Below are 11758 nucleotides of genomic sequence, written 5' to 3' on the forward strand. Positions count from 1 at the left end.
CCAGGTTGTCCGTATCGGCAGCGACCTGGGCAGCAAATAGGAAAGCGCGCTCGTCGCCTTCCTCCGGGCTAACGTGGACGTGTTTGCCTGGCAACCGTCCGACATGCCCGGGATCCCTAGGGAGGTGATCGAGCATCACTTGGCTGTGCGTCCGGACGCCCGCCCAGTGAAGCAGAAGGTCCGGCGGCAGGCGCTAGAGCGCCAGGAGTTTATCCGCGAGCAGGTCTGCAAGCTCCTTGACGCCGGATTCATCCGAGAAGTCCTCCACCCCGACTGGCTAGCAAACCCAGTCATCGTCCCGAAGGCCAACGGCAAGCTTCGCATGTGCGTGGACTACACCGACCTTAACAAGGCTTGTCCTAAAGATCCCTTCCCCTTACCTCGCATTGATCAAATCGTAGATTCAACTGCGGGATGTGATCTTTTGTGCTTCCTAGATGCAAACTCTGGGTATCACCAGATTCGCATGGCCGTAGGGGACGAGGAAAAAACTGCTTTTACTACCCCGGTGGGGACTTATTGCTACATGTCAATGCCTTTCGGCCTGCGCAACGCTGGATCATCCTTCCAGCGCGCCATTCGTATCACTCTTAACTCGCAGGTTGGCCGCAACGTCGAGGCTTACATCGACGATCTCGTGGTCAAAACCCGAGACCGCGCCACCCTGCTCGAGGACCTTGCCGAGACTTTCAACAGTCTCCGCTCTACCCACCTCAAGCTCAACCCGGAGAAATGTGTCTTCGGGGTGCCGGCGGGCAAGCTCCTTGGTTTCTTGGTCTCTGGCCGAGGAATCGAGGTCAATCCGGAGAAGATCCGGGCCATCGAGCAGATGCGACCCCCGGTTCGACTCAAGGAGGTCCAGCGCCTCGCCGGCTGCATGGCAGCCCTCGGGCGCTTCATCTCCAAGCTCGGGGAGCGAGGGCTCCCCCTCTTCAAGCTTTTGAAGAAATCCGGTCGTTTTGACTGGACGTCGGAAGCCGAGCAGGCCTTCCGCGACTTAAAGAAGTACCTTACCTCGCCACCCGTTTTGGTGGCTCCCTCCCAAGGTGAGCCCCTACTACTTTATGTTTCGGCCACGCCACAGGTCGTGAGCATAGTGGTGGTGGTGGAGCGCGACGAATGTTCGGGGCCGGGTGCTGGGTCCCAGCTCCCAGAGGCCCCCGACCGTTCACTTATCCTCGCAGCTCCCCCTGGGCAAGGGGTCGAGCCCGAACACACTGCTCTTCCCAGCCAAGGAATCGAGCCCGAGTGCCCGGCCAGCCCCGACCATACCGCCGACCCTGGGGGCTGTGGCAGCCCCCGGGTGGGGCCACCATCCGAGCCCGCCGGGTACAGCGACCGGTGTACTTCGTCAGCGAGGTCCTCCGGGAGGCCAAGACAAGGTATCCCCAGGCGCAGAAGCTACTCTATGCCGTGCTCATCGCCTCCCGGAAGCTGCGTCACTACTTCCAGGCGCACAAGATCTCGGTGGTTACCACTTATCCACTGGGACCCATTCTCCGGAACCGGGAGGGCACCGGGCGCGTTATCAAATGGGCGGTTGAGTTGGCGGAGTTCGACCTACACTTCGTCTGTCGCCAGGCAATCAAAAGCCAGGCACTCTCCGACTTCTTGGCAGAATGGACGCCCGTCCCCTGCGTCATCCCAGAAGAGATCTCTGCCTATCCTGGGCACGACGCGCCCGGGTACTGGGTTATGCACTTCGATGGCTCCCTCTCGCTGAAAGGCGCAGGGGCCGGAGTGGTTCTCACCTCCCCAACGGGTGAAGAGCTCCGGTACGTCGTACAGTTGCAGTTCCGCGCGTCCAACAACATGGCGGAGTATGAAGGTCTCATCGCCGGCCTCCGGGCTGCGGTGGGGCTCGGGATTCGTCGCCTCCTGGTCAAAGGGGACTCTCAGCTGGTCGTCAACCAGGTTTCCAAGGAGTACCAGTGCACGGATCCACAAATGGCAGCGTACGTGGATGCAGTCAGAAAGCTCGAGAGACGCTTCGACGGCCTCGAATTACGGCATATCCCTCGCCGCGACAATGCTCCGGCCAACGAGCTCTCTCGCCTGGCCTCCTCACGTGCGCGGGCCCCTGCCGGAGTCTTTGAAGAAAGACTCGCACGGCCTTCCATCCTGCCTGCCGAACAGGATGAAGGGGAAACCTCGAACTCAATTCAGGGGACCCCGGCGGTACCCTCAGTGGGAAGCCCCGTCAGGGCGCCGCCGTCCGGCGAGTGCGTTGTGCTCGCCGAATGTTCTCAAGATGCCTCATGGATGTCTGACATCCGAGGGTACTTGAAAAAAAAGTTCCTACCCGAGGATGAGGCGTCTGCCGAAAGGGTTGCTCGGCAGTCCAAACGCTATGCCATAGTAGATGGGGATCTCTACCGACGTAGCGCAGGAGGTGTCCTCCTGAAATGCATCTCTCGGGCAGAAGGCGGCGATCTTCTCGCTGAGGTCCACGAGGGCGAGTGCGGTGGCCATTCATCGTTCCGCACGCTGGTCGGGAAAGCCTTCCGGCAAGGTTTCTACTGGCCTACAGCTCTCCAGGATGCTTCCGAGCTGGTTCGGCGCTGCAGGGCGTGCCAGTTCCATGCAAAGCAGATTCACCAGCTAGCTCAGGCTCTCCATACCATTCCCCTGTCATGGCCTTTCGCGGTCTGGGGTTTGGACATTCTGGGTCCATTCCCCCGAGCAGTCGGGGGCTATGCATACCTATATGTCGCTATCGACAAATTCACTAAGTGGCCGGAGGCGGTCCCAGTCATCAAGGTAACCAAAAACACGACGCTCCAGTTTATCCGCGGCATCACTAGCCGCTTTGGTGTCCCCAATCGGATCATCACCGACAACGGCACCCAGTTCACTAGTGCCTTATTCGGGGACTATTGCGAAGATCTCGGCATCAAGCTTTGCTTCGCTTCCGTCGCTCATCCTCGGAGTAACGGGCAGGTCGAGCGCGCCAACGCGGAAATTCTGAAGGGCCACAAAACCCGGACCTATAACGTGCTCGCTAAGCACGGGAAGGGATGGGTAGACGAGCTGCCAGCCGTGCTGTGGGCCAATCGGACTACGCCAAGCCGCGCCACCGGGGAGACTCCTTTCTTCCTCGTCTACGGCGCCGAAGCAGTCCTCCCCTCCGAGCTCACTCTGGGCTCCCCTCGAGTGCATGCATACTCTGAGGGTGAGCAGGAGCATCAAAGGTGCGACGACGTGGACTACCTGGAAGAGTGCCAGCGGCGTGCTGCTGTCCGGGCGGCTCGGTACCAGCAGAGTCTGCGGCGTTATCATCTGCGCCATGTCCGGGCCCGGTCTCTCGAGGTGGGGGACCTAGTTCTCCGACGCATCCAGTCGCACGAAGGAATGAATAAGTTGTCCCCTGTGTGGGAAGGTCCCTTCACCGTGATCGTGGTCCCCCGGGCAGGTTCTTTCAGGTTGGCGACGGAGGAAGGACAGCCACTCCCGAATCCATGGAACATCGAGCATCTTCGACGCTTCTACCCGTAGATTGTCGTGCTCGCGGTTCAGGTTAGCAAGGCCGGGGGCTTCTCCCTGCCCAAGCAGTCTGAAGGCTTCGCCCCATGGGGTAAGTCGCTGTCGCCCAACCTTGTAAATATTGCACATTAAGTTTTTCAATAAGCAATCGCTATGTCAGAATACTTTTTCTGGATTCCGTATGTTTAATCTGTCTGGTGAGGAGCTCAGTTGTGCGAGAAAAAGTTCGCTCTCTCTCTCTTTCCCCGCTGGCAAAAGAATCCCGATCGGTATGCATGCGAGCAGTCGCCGCTGACTTACGTCCGCCATGGTAGGCTGTGGTGTTCGGTGTCGTGACAGGCTCCCGGGCACTATCGAGTTTCGGGGTGCTCCGGGTAATCCCATCGCTCGAGCTGCTCGAGTAGTCCGGAGCTCGGGCCCCCAGGGCGGGCTGTTGGTGCTCGGTCTGGTCTGTCATACCCGGGGGCCACCAAACCATAGGACCTCTGGGTTATGCCTCTGCCCGCTCTTATCAGCCGATTTGGGTGTTCGAGAGGTCTCGGGTTGAAAGCAAGAGTAATCTATAACAAGTACCGCACTGGCAGAGCGCACCAGACAAAGAAATCCTATTTTTTCTCTTAAGTCACAGACTGGCGATCGCAAGCAGCTCGGCCGCGAGGGCTTCAATGCCCCGGTCTTTGGTCGGCCCCAAGGGTCCTCGGGTGGTCCTGCCACTTAGGCTTGGGTGGTCGAGATCACCCGACCCTAGGAGCCTCGTATGCCTCTGGGCACTCGGGCGCTCCGTTGAAAGAATCGAGTCCCCGGGCACCCGAGCTCGGAAGCACATCCCTCCTGGATCGATGAGCCGGAAGGCCGACAGCTGTCCGGTGAGTGGTTATATTCAGACAAGTCTGCTTTAAGTAAATGTATGTCCTCGAGTCACTCTCGGAGGCTCTCGCGGTTTAATCTGTTCGGCGAGGTGGCCTCCTAGCACGCAAAACCCTGCCGCGTGACTACTTTTTCCCAGAATGACAGACGGTTTGCAGAAAAGAGTAGCGTGCTTGCGATAACGTCTGACCGAAGCCCTTCGTGGTGGTCGTGGTGTTCGGTCCGCTTTTAAGGACCCCGAGCACTACCGAGTCCTCGGGTGCCCTGGGTAATCCTATCACTCGAGCTACTCGGGTAGTCCGGAGCTCAGGTCTCGGGGGCGGGCTGTTAGTGCTCGGCCTGGCCCGTTTTAAGCCCGGGCACCACCGGACCGCGAGGACTCTTGGTCACATTCTCGCCCGCACGCGTCTCCTTTCTACTAACTGAGTGGTCGCAGGGCGAAAAAGTGTTCATCAGGCACGGCGTGTTCCGAGCGGGATTGATCCATCTCCCGGGCAAGGAAGTCTGTGTCTTTGTTCTTAACTTAGGTGATGTGGATTCGCGAGAGCTTGAAGGCCGACTGTGCCAGCAACAGCGATCAAGACAACTTCCTCCTCGGGGACGGGAAGGTCGGGAACGGCCCGACTGAGTACTCCCCGGGACTTCAAAGTAAAACATCGGAAGAAGCGTTGAACACATGGAGAAACTGGAGTTGCGAGCCCAGGGAAAAACAGCCATTTAATATTCACAGGATACTTCCGAGGCATTTTCTAAGGGTTCACTCCTACATCTACAAACAAAAGAAAAGAGGCTACAAAAGATCTAGTCGGCGGCAGAAGCGTCGGCTGAATCCTCTGAGTCATCCCCGGGGGCTGGCGGCGGCGGCACCTCTCGCCTGAAGCCGGCCGCCACCTCAGCGGCGGTGCTCCGGACCGCTGCTCGGGCGGCCTCCCCCTCAGCCTCGACCACTCCCTCCCGCGCCGGCTCCAGTGGGAAGTTCGGGTCCCTGCTTCGGTAGCAGGCCAGGACGTGCTCGGCCACGGCACGTGCCAAACCACGTCCCTCCCGGGCAGCGAGTTCCTGGACTGCCCAAGGCAGGGTCTCGAGGCGCTCGCAGACCTGCTGCAACCCCAACACTTGTCGTGCGGGGCCGTCGCCTTTCTTGTCGTCGACAAGCCGTCCGAGACCACCCTTCTCCACGGCCCGTCGCATCCGCCGGAGTATGTCCTCCAGCATATGCTCGAGGTTGACCCGCGAGACAAAGGCAGTCTCGATTTTCTCCTTGGCGGCCCGCAGCTGTGCCTCGAGTCCCTGGTCCCTGGCCGGACCGGAAGAACCGCCAGCCGCGGTGGGGGCGGCAGCCTGCTTCGTCTTGGCCACCATCTCGGACAAGGCGCGTTCGCGATCGGCCAGTTCCGCCTCGTGCTTCGCATTCTCCTCCGCCCTGGTAGCCGCGGCGGCCAACGCGGCAGCAGCTTCGCCCTCTCGGCGACTCAATTCGCCTTCTCGGCGACTCAGCTCATTCTCCCGCCGGGCCAACACATCCTCCTGTTGGGCCACCGAATCCTCCCGGGCACCGAGATCCGACGCCGATAGCTCATTGTCCACTTCCCGGATGGAGATGTCATCCTCCCAGCGCTTGAATTCTTCTCTGATCTTCCGGAGATCGTCTTCCCAGCGCTGGAGGTCAGCGCGCGTCTTCTCGGCCGCGCCCTCCCGGCGGACCAGCTCGGCTTGCCGCTCCTCCGCAGCCCGCTCCCGGACTGCGACAGCCCCATCCTGGCAAGGGCCTCGGCAGCTTGCTGCCTCGACGCCTCGGCCAAGCGGGCGACGTCTTCTCGTTCCCGCGCGGCCTCTGCCCGCGCGGTCTTCAGAGTTTCTCGTTCCCGCGCGGCTTTCGCGCGGATGTCTTCTAGGAGTTTCTGCTCCCGCGCGGCTGCCGCACGGGCCTCCTCCTGGGCGCCCGCCAACTGCGCCTTCTCCAGTGCCAGGCGGGCGCACTCGGCTTTGAGCTCCCCCTCCTTGGCCTTCACCACTGCGCCCAGCTGCCCGACTGCTACTTGGACGCCTTTAATGGCGGCCAGGAAGGGATCGGCAGGCCGGCCGGGCACTGCGGGGGCCCAGGCTTCTCCGCGGGATGCCTCCAGGGGGGCCGAGCTCTCCGCCGGGCCTTGCGCCGCTATCCACCCCGGGCTCTGCCTCCCCGGGGTAGTCTCCGCCGGAGCCAAAGTCTCGGACGGCGGCCGCATTCCCGCATCGGCCGTCCTGTCCGCCGGCCCCGGCAGAACATCCACCTCCACCATTATCCGCCTCGGGCTCTCCGCGCCCGGGGTAGGTTCCACCGGCACCCTTCTCTCGGCCGCCGCCTCCGCCTCTCTCCCAGGGGCCGCCATGTCAATTGGCACCTCCGCCGATCCTATGCCGGCCTCCGCCGTCGCAGCGGGCAGGCTCGGCTCTGGCCCCAGCGCCTGCTCTCTCTCCGTCACAGCAGCGCCTGCAGCCGGCCTACGGGAGACAAGTGAAAGTTGTCAAAACTTAGTTCAGGCCGAAAATGCCCATGGAAAAGCAAGAAAGAAGACTCACCGATACCGCCATTTGGCCGCTGGGAGCCTGATGTCCGGGTCCGGTGCCGTCGGTCCGGACTCCTCCCGTCGCCTCTTCCGCTGAGGGCTCGGCTGAGCCACTACGCGGGCCACGGGCGCCGTCGTGCGGACCTCGGGTGCCGCCGCACGGGTCTCGGTCTCCGCCGTGCAGGACGCAGGCGCCGATGCAGGCCCCATCCGCACCAGGCGCGGCTCCAGCACCGGAAATGCCGCTGCTGCCGTCGGCGACGGCGGAGAATCCGGCACTAGGATCAAGGCCCGGGGACGCTTTCCCCGATCTCCCGGCGCCAACTCCTCAACAACTTCCGTGGCGCCCTCCTCTCTGGTACGGCGGCTGCCGCTTGCGGCGACCCCTTCACCAGCCTGCGCCGAACTACCAGCAACCTCATCGCCAAGTAGTTCCTCCAGCCCGGGGAGTTCGGAGGCCTCAGGACTCCGGCTTCTTGGCCGGTCCACGGGCCCCTGGGCATCGAACTCCGGCAGCCCCGCCATAATAGCCACCCGGTTGGGGTTGGCGCAGAGCGCCATCTCCGGCCACGGGAGCTCCGTCCGGCTCATGTCCTCCGTTCCGGTGATCACCCTTGTCATTCCCCGCAGTTCCGCCGCCCCCAGATCCCAGCTCGCGCCAATCTGGGTCCTGGTGATGTCCTCCGGCCCGGTGTAGAACCAGCTCGGCCGGGCCCGTTCTCGCAGAGGCGCCAACCGACGGCGCAGAAAGTCCACAACCACCATGACCGAGGTCAGCCCGCCCTCGCGCAGTTCCAGGATGCGCTCAAGCACCGGCTTCAGTCTCGCATCTTCTGGTGGCGGCGCCTCCCACGTCGATCGCCGAGGTTCCGCCGCCTTCTCTGGCAATTCGAGGCGCTCGTGGGGGTCGATGTCGACGAAGAACCAGTCCCGTCGCCATTCCTCCCACTTGCTGCGCAGCACCTGGGGAATGTAATGGTCCCCCAGGCCTTCCCGGAGTCGAAGGTTGCAGCACCCCGCGACGTCCGCCGTGGAGTGCCCCCTCTTCTTCCCCACCGGCCGAAGGACGAAGAAATGGCGAAGCAGCGTCGCCGACGGCATCACCCCCACAAACATTTCGCAGAGATGCGCGAAGACCGCCAACGCCACGACGGAATTGGGGCTTAGGTGCACCATTTGAATGCCGTACGTCTCCAGCACTTGCAGAAAGAAGGCGGAGAACGGCGGCACTAGCCCCGCTGCCACGAAGGAGGTGAAGAGGACGGTCCGCCCAGGGACGGTCGTCGCCGGCGTCAGAGTCACCGGCCTCACCGCCACAGCACCCTCCTGACCCTCCGGCACCAGCAGCTTCCTAATCTTGTCCGCCGCCTCCTCGTTCCTCAGGCGAGACTCCGGCAAGATGCTGTCCGAAGTCTTGTCCCGGCGTCCTCCTCCAACCCTCGTCATTTCGGCAAGATGGGGGATGTTTTCTGGTGGTGAAAAGAGAGAGAAGGGAGAATGCTCCGGTCGCCTGGGAGTTTCCTGAGGGCTTCGGAGCACAAAGAAGGCAGGAGCGCAAGTGCGAGAGAGCGTAAAAAGGGGAACGGACCGATCCGTTCCCCCTTTTATATCTCAAAATTCGAAAACTGCCGCCCGAACGGTTCGCTCGGTGAAGCGTCGCCTCGATCGGCGCGACTGTCAGGCGAATCTCCCGCCGATCGCGCGATGTCAGCGGTTGCCAGGCGTATTTTCCTCGATCTGCGCGGCGACCGCGCGTGCCGCCCGTATGGTTATCATACCCTTCGGAAGTTGTGTGGACACGCGTCCACTCATTTTCCCGTTGGAACATACTTGAGGTCTAGGTCCGCAAGGGCCACCCCTCGAAAGCTTGCCACATGGCGTCCGCGCCAGCCTTGGCCTCGGTCGCAACGAAGGGCCCATTCGCAGTCTCCGTCCCATCGGCTACCAACGGGCCCGGGGGCTACTGTCGGTGTATTCAGAACCAGGGGTCCCTAAGTCCCGAGGCCAGGCCGGCCATCCACCACATGTCACCACCCTGCAAGGTAAGAAAAAGCTAAGTCCCGGGAGAAGGTGCACGGGGCCGCCGCCTCTGGTTCCCGAGCACCCTAGTTCCCCGATGATCTGCAGGGCCCAAATACTAAGAACGAAGTGCTCGGGAGAGAGTGCTCGGGGCTGCACGTGGCAGCCCCCGAGGACTCGGTGCCCCGAAGGTCCCACCGAAGTGCTCGGGAGAGAGTGCTCAGGGCTGCACGTGGCAGCCCCCGAGGACTCGGTGCCCCGAAGGTCCCACCAAAGTGCTCGGGAGAGAGTGCTCGGGGCTGCACGTGGCAGCCCCCGAGGACTCGGTGCACCGAAGGTCCCACCGAAGTGCTCGGGAGAGAGTGCTCGGGGCTGCACGTGGCAGCCCCCGAGGACTCGGTGCCCCGAAGGTCCCACCGAAGTGCTCGGGAGAGAGTGCTCGGGACTGCACGTGGCAGCCCCCGAGGACTCGGTTCCCCGAAGGTCTCACTCGAGTGCTCGGGAGAGAGTGCTCGGGGCTGCACGTGGCAGCCCCCGAGGACTCGGTTCCCCGAAGGTCTCACTCGAGTGCTCGGGAGAGAGTGCTCGGGGCTGCACGTGGTAGCCCCCGAGGACTCGGTTCCCCGAAGGTTCGCGCAAGATCATTCAACGACCCGAAGGGTCCCGTCGTCAGGGTGTCATCCAGTCAAAGGCCCAATGCCGCATTTAATAGGCACGCGCGGTCTGACATCCTGACATCCTGACATTCTCAGCTGCCCACGCCCCAGTGTCAGACCCTGTCATGCACTGGCAGGGGGGCGTGGGTCCATTAAATGCACGGGTCCCGTCCCGTTTCATCCAGGTGCCTCGGGATAACGTTGCCAGAATCGAAGCGCTCGGCCTGCCACCCTGCCCTGGCAGAAGAACAAGACAGGGTGGGCGCACCGGGCACCTCTGAGGCTGCCCGGTGGGCCCCTTTCATGGCGCCCCGAGGCTTCCGCAGCGGCTGGTGGTCGAATGCGCGCCGCATTTCTCCACCGCCCCTGTCACTTCGCCAAGATGAAATGATTACGCCTTTCTCCGTGGCACCTTGGCATTCGCGTCCCCTCTTTCCCATTCAGGATATGTTGAGGTCGGCGCGCCTATAAAAGGAAAGGATGGAGAACACTAAAAAAGAGAGCAACAGCCCCCGACCACAAGACAACCAAGAGACCAGATAACCAACAATCTCCGGCGAGCCAGGCCAAAGATAGATCGACAGACACTCGAACCAGCTCAAGTTAAGCTGGAACATAAGAGCCTCAAGCTCTTTGTAAACAGTTCTCCCCTTAGAACCAGATACCTCCTTGAAGAATCCCCTTCAAGGATAAATATAGCGCTCATACAGGAGTAGGGTGTTACGCCTCCGTGCGGCCCGAACCTGTCTAAAACCCGGCGTACCCACTAGCCATCGCATTTATTTCCGTTCCCGCTTATTTCCCACACAAGCTTTTCCAGGATCATCCCCCCGGCCGAATCTCTAAAAAGGGGTCTCTCGGGATCCCTGCGATAGGAGTTCACTCTCCGACAGTCACCACTGTGTGCCTCCCCTCCGACCACCCCTCTCTTATGTGCCATTGGATCCGAAACCTAAGGGCCAGATTAAATTAGTCCTTCCCCTTTAATATCCAGTCACAAGTTGCCATGTGTCCCTTCATAATCCCAGTAAGCATCCTCGCCACGTTAGCCCGCCACCTCAGCCACCACATCACCGATCTTGCTGATGTGTCAAGCCCGATCAGCAAATCCATGTTTTTCAATACAAAAATAAATCTGATAATTCCAGTAAATGGTAATTTTGCAAATAAGACCTTAAACTTTCCTGTTTTCGTAAAAGAGCCACCGTCTTTTACACTTTATCCCCTAAATTTTTTCTAAAATTACAAAAAGGTCCCTAAAACTTTCTGTTATTTACAAATTAGTCCTTTTCTTTTATAAAATAAACCATAAACTTGTTTTTATATAACTTTTGTGTCCTAGCTCCCTTTTCAGCGATTCTTGTGCCATTAGATTCATTTTTTAGAGCTCTAGCTTTATAGATAGGTTTGTGTTGTTGTTCTCTTATTTTGTGTACTATTCTTGGTGTATTTTATTTCTGTGCTTTACCGATAATTGTGCGATTAGATGTCAACACCCTGGACCAGTTTGAGGAACATCAAGATCAAGAGTTAGAGTACAGTGAGCAGCAGCAAGGAGAAGACAAGTTTCCTTGATCATCTTGAACCTATATTTTTAAATTTTTTATTTTACAAAATTGCATACAATATCAATTTGATAGGTAGTCACCTATGTTAGGGTTTGTCCTAGTTCTTCCTTCACATCTCTTGAAATCTAGGTGGTTGTTAATGTGATATCTTTTGGGTAAATTTGCTTAGTCATGCTATCAGGATATTGGGCAATATCTTATATCTGATTAATGAATATATACAACAATGATGATTAACTTGTTAATGGTATAGCAATATAAAACTTTAGGCCTTGAGCAAATAGGTGGTTCTGAATGTGATCATAGATATGTTGTTGATTTAGTCTTTGCTCAAGTGGCCTAAATAAGGACCGGTTCGTGAAGCGACAACCCAAGACATTCTGTACAAACACGAGACCGATATGGGTATGCTTAGCCAATTAATTAGTGTTCTCATAGTGTTGTGTGGGCCAGATTGGTGGCATGGATGAGAGAAATTAATTCTCAGAATCCACACGGCACAAGAGGGGGCTTCTGGGTCGGAGTTAGATTTACGTAAATCCTGACGGTGAAACCTAGAGTGATGATGACACATACTAGGAGGATTCTTTGTAAATGCTTCGTAGTGATCTCCTGG

The sequence above is a fragment of the Phragmites australis genome, chromosome 16, assembly GCF_958298935.1.
Source record: "Phragmites australis chromosome 16, lpPhrAust1.1, whole genome shotgun sequence".
Taxonomy (NCBI): domain Eukaryota; kingdom Viridiplantae; phylum Streptophyta; class Magnoliopsida; order Poales; family Poaceae; genus Phragmites; species Phragmites australis.